General features: G+C 46.5%; 1 non-coding gene across 1 annotated transcript; it reads right to left on the bottom strand.

Moving 5' to 3' along the window:
* Positions 1–329: 329 nt before the first annotated feature.
* Positions 330–522, bottom strand: LOC136574001 (U2 spliceosomal RNA). The gene has a single exon (XR_010786184.1). It is a non-coding gene; the product is annotated as a U2 spliceosomal RNA (small nuclear RNA).
* Between the last annotated feature and the right edge of the window lie 4804 nt (positions 523–5326).

A 5326-nucleotide genomic window follows, 5' to 3' on the forward strand; every position in this document is an offset into this window, starting at 1 on the left:
CGTGGAGCATACAGAGGCAGGCTGCCAGGATACGCTGTGCCTGCCCGATGTTTCCAACTTGGCTATTAGCGCAGCGGTAGGTACGAACTATAGAGTGCGGCTGCCATATGAACTGGTGTGTGTGTGTGTATGTGTGTTGTTTTGCTTCCAGTTGTACCTGTGCTGTGCACACTCTGGCAGACGCAGCTGCTCAGTGGATACAATGTTGCGAGCAGACGGGCTGAGTGTCAATCAAAGTGCTTGGGTGGTAGCAGCAGCCGCCGCCACAGCTGCGCTGCACCTCTTGCTCGTCGGTTTTGTTTTTCTGCTTTTGGAAACTGCTGTAGGAAAGGGGGTGCACCGGTCCTGGAGGTACTGCAATACCAGGTCAATGCGTGGAGTGGACAGAGCAAGCTCTTTTTCCAGCTCCCTGTTCTAAAAATCCATTTAATATATGGTCCCCAGATAGGGGACGTATCAGATATTAAACTGATAAGAACAGATTTTTTTTTTTTTTAACCCTCAGATTGGGTTAATAGTACTCAATGCAATCTCAAGCAGCTTTCCAACTGCACTGCTGCAGTACTCACCCATCTCATCATCAGGCATTTATTTTTAACAAAGGTAACAATACAAATCACAAAACTCATGACAAATTTACAAGTTGTTTCCACTTGAGTATCTTCCATATCCCCTCTGCATCCACCCCCTGCTTTCTTTTATCCTACAAATAACAAAAATACAGTTTCCCTAACACCATTCGCACACTATCCCTCTCACTCAGTTCCATTCTTTTATATACATACACATTCCTCACATCCCACAACACTTCCTTCACACACGCCAAAAACAGCCACAACAACCTCTCTTTCACACCATCACTCACAGCCAGACCGAACATCAGAAGCTCAAAGGACAGAAAACTAACCCCCGTTATTTCTTTCAATAGCGGTCCTAGTCTCCTCAGAACCCTCCGTGCATAACTGCAATTCCAGAAGAGATGCACTATATTCTCATACCCACTACATCCATCTCTAGGACATCTGTCACTCGCCACCAATCCTCTATTCCTCTGAAATTCCCGCACCGGTAATGCCCCATGCAAACTCATCCATACTATCTCCTTCTGCCTGTTTGTCATCCCCTCCATTCGCACTTTCTTCCATACTTTCTCCACATTCGCACCACTCACTGAATTTATATCACACATCTCATCCTTACTCTCAATCATCCTACGCACCATACACTTATTCCTCAACACTCACCTCAGCCTCACACAACTCATTCTTCTCCACAAACTTTACTACCCATTCGTACCATTCAGGTACCTCAAAAGCAACCGGCTTTGTCAGATCCCTCTCACACCACTTCATTCTCACAAACACTCTCCCAGCCAGAAACTTCATCATGCATGCAAACTTTCTCTCTTTGCTAATTGTAACTAACAGAAAAACCAATATGTTGGTTCCAAAAAAAACCTCTAGATTTGGGAAGCTCATTCCCCCTTTCCTCCAACTCCTGACTATTACCTCCCTCCTCAACCTCTCCATTCTGGACCCCCAGAAGAAAACAAAAAGGACCCTATTTAAACTTCTCAGTCCCATATATCCTGGCGGAAAAACCATTGCCACGAACAAAAACATGGGCAAAATAATGCTCTTTATAATAACTGTCTTACCTATAAAGGTAAGGCTTCTCATCTTCCAGAAGTTCAGGCGCCTCTCAGCTTTCTGTTTCACCTCACTCCAGCTATCCTTCCCATCCAGCCTCTCATTAAACTGAATGCCTAGGACCTTAATTGGTCCAGAGACCTCCTTCATGCCAGCATCAGGACTAAGTACCGCATCCCCAAACACCTTGCATTCGCTTTTGTCCCAATTAACCCTAAAAGCAGATGCCCCACAAAAAATAGACACAAGCAACTTCACACGTCTCACCGCACACTCAGAATCACACAGCACACACACATCATCCATATATGCATTCACCTTCAGTTCTCTCCCCCCACTACCCGGAACAAGCACACCTCTCACAATCTTATCACGCCTCAGCAAACACAACAAGGGCTCAATCGCGCAGATGAAAGCAACTGGCGAGAGCGGGCAACCCTGGCGCACACCAGACAACACATTCACTCTCCTTCCAACACTACCATTCACCAACATTCTGCTATATATCCTATCATACAAACTTCTCACTCTGCACACAAAATCAGACGGAAACCCCATTCGCAACAACACACGGAACAAAAAACTATGTGACAATCTATCATACGCTTTTTCAAAATCAATAGACACCAAATACGCATTTTTCTTTCTACTCTTGCAATCCCACAGACAATCCCTCAACAAACACAGACTCTCATGCACACGTCTCCCAGGCACCGCACAAAACTGATCATCACCCACAACACATTCAACCACATCACGCATACGATTCGCAATCACTTTGGCGTAGATCTTGTAGTCACAATTCAATAAAGTAATAGGACGCCAATTCTTTAACTGCCTCAGATCTCCCTTTTTTGGTATTAGCACACACACACCCCCACGCATACTGTCAGCCACCTCCACATTCACCCACATATACTTACATACTTCACATACATCCTTCCCCACCACATTCCACAGACGGCGGTAGAACTCAGCCGGCAGACCGTCTTCCCCTGGAGTCTTATTTGCAGCCATCCTCTGCACAACATCCCAAACCTCCTCGCAGGATATGTCCCGCATGACAGAGCCCTGTTCACACAGATCAAGCTTGTTTTCCAGCACGCTCAGCACATCGCTCTCCAGCCTTTCATCCCTCCACTTCTCAGCATATAGATCCTCATAGAATGAGGCTACTTCTTCTCTCACCTCCTCTCTCCCCACCTCACTTCCATCCCCTCTCACCACAGTATCAATAGTGGGCTTTCTTGCAAACACCTTCTTAAAGAAGAAACGGGAACACTTCTCATCCTGCTCCATCTTCTCTAGCTTTGCTCGGTATATAATACTCCTACCCTTTTTGGTCATGTAGTTATTTATTTCCCTCTTCACTAACATGATGTCATTATGTACCTCCACCCCGCTGTCCCTGAGCCTCATCAGCAGGGTCAGCCGACCATTCAGCCTCTCATACTCCTTTCTCTCTTTGGCAGCATTCTTATAACCAATAGCTTTCAAGAAACATTTTGTTCTCCCCTTCACCCAGTCCCACCACTGCAAGATACTCCTGAACTCCTTCTTCCTCTCACTCCACCTCTTATACTCACATTCATACTGTAACCTTACTTCCTCACTCTCCAAATGACTGATGTTACACTTCCACAACCCCCTCCCCCACACCGCACTCCCCCTGACATCCACCTCACATAGGACAGACTCATGGTCTGAGAATACTACAGGCTTTTGCCTATAACTTATGGCATCAAACTCATTAGAAATAAAACAATAATCCAGCCTGGAGTGGATCCCACCCCTGTCCGCATGGTAAGTAGGCATTAGCGGCCTGACGTTACACAACACCTGCACATCCTGTAAATGAAAATCAGACACAATTTCACATAACATTTTCCCGGAGACATCAAGGGAACTTTTGCTAATGTCGCAATTAAAGTCTCCAACTAAAATAGTCGGCATCCTGCCCTGAATAAATAACTGAATTTTTTCAAATAAACTCCTCCTTTCGTTTTTGCAGGTGGGTGCATACACATTGATTAAACGCACCTGTACATTCCCATGCAGCAGCACAGCAGACACACACCTCCCCTCCTCTATCACCACATAGCTCTGCAGTGTTACCTCACCTGAATTAATCAGGATAGCCACTCCATTATTTCTGTTACCTCCACCACCAGACCACACAGCGCCCCCATGTGGCCATTCATCAGAACTAATTACATTTTTTATGCCACACTCTTGTAAGCATATCACTGAAGCCTTCTCTTGTCTGAGTAGACTTAATATAGCCGCTCTCCTGGAACACTCTGACATTCTGCGAGTGAATAACAAAAACCATTATATATATAATTCTGCAGATATCATTCCACAAAAAGGCCAAGGCTCACATAGACCTTGTATCATAAATCAGCATCACTTTCGCTACTGTCACCAATGTCCGGCGCCAGTTTTTCAAACGGGTTGCTGACTTCCACTCTTTCCGCCTTACCCGCCTCATTTTTTCTTTTTTTGGCAACTTTTTTACTTGCCACTGGTATAAACTCCATTTCACTATCGCTAGCATCATTTTTATTCCCACCACCCTCCCTGTGACACAAACTAGTCTCTGGAGATGAGAAATTGCCAATATTTGCCGGGTCTGAGGGGTGGACAGGGCTCTCAACCCCCTCAATAACCTCCTCTAGTTGTCTTATGACACTGGCAACCTGGGCCTCTGACGCAGTCTCTAACTCAGGCACTTTCTGCGTATCCACCTTCCGCTTTATGTCCTCCTCTTTTCCTGCTTTAGCAGACACAGACGCAGCTGCAGCTCTCACCGCCTTAGCTTTCACTGGAACACCAGGTGCAACACACTTAGCAGTTCCCTGCTCAGGCTGGACAGGCACCTCGTTAGCCGCAGCTGATGATCGAGGCTCAGCAGCAGCCACACCCGCAGCAGCACTCACCTTGCTGGCTGCTCCCTCGTCAGGAGCTCGCCGCCAGCCACCAGACCCACCATTCGCCGGGCAATCCTTCACCACATGTTCAGACGACCCGCAAAGATCGCACCGCTTTGGCATAGGGCAGTCGCCAGCATGGTGCCCACCGCCCTTGCAGTTTCTGCATACCAGGCCCTTCGTACAGTCAGCTTTTATATGGCCAAACTGCTCACAATTTCGGCAATAGGTCGGCTGTCCTGAATAATATAAGTAACCCCGGTAGCCAGCTATAGAAAAATTTGCAGGGGGGTGCATCACTCCCCCAATGCGACTTGGGTTCCTCTTCAGTCTCACAATAAATTTATATTTACAGTTGAAGATCCCCAGAATGTTCTTTTGTTTTTCACCTCCACGCACATGGTCACAATACTGCTCAAGGAAGCTGAAAAGGAGGCCCACATCCGTGTAAGGGTTAAACACATGAACAGTCACTAGCTTCTCCTGCAAGCCAAACAGGGGGGTTATTTTAACCCCGTTAAGGAGCTCAGTGTCTCTCCGGCTTCGCAGCCATTCAAAAACATTTAAACATGTACCTTCATCACAAAAGGTGACATCATATTGCCCCTGACGGGGAAAGTCTTGCACACTGTAAATCTCCTCCAATGGTACATCACCTTTTTCCAGTAGTATGTCCCGGACGATATAAACCACATTATTCTTCAGGCTGCTCGTGGACTCCACCTCAAACCGAATAGTATTCTTAAT

This window comes from Eleutherodactylus coqui, chromosome 7 (assembly GCF_035609145.1).
Source record: "Eleutherodactylus coqui strain aEleCoq1 chromosome 7, aEleCoq1.hap1, whole genome shotgun sequence".
Classification (NCBI taxonomy): Eukaryota; Metazoa; Chordata; class Amphibia; order Anura; family Eleutherodactylidae; genus Eleutherodactylus; species Eleutherodactylus coqui.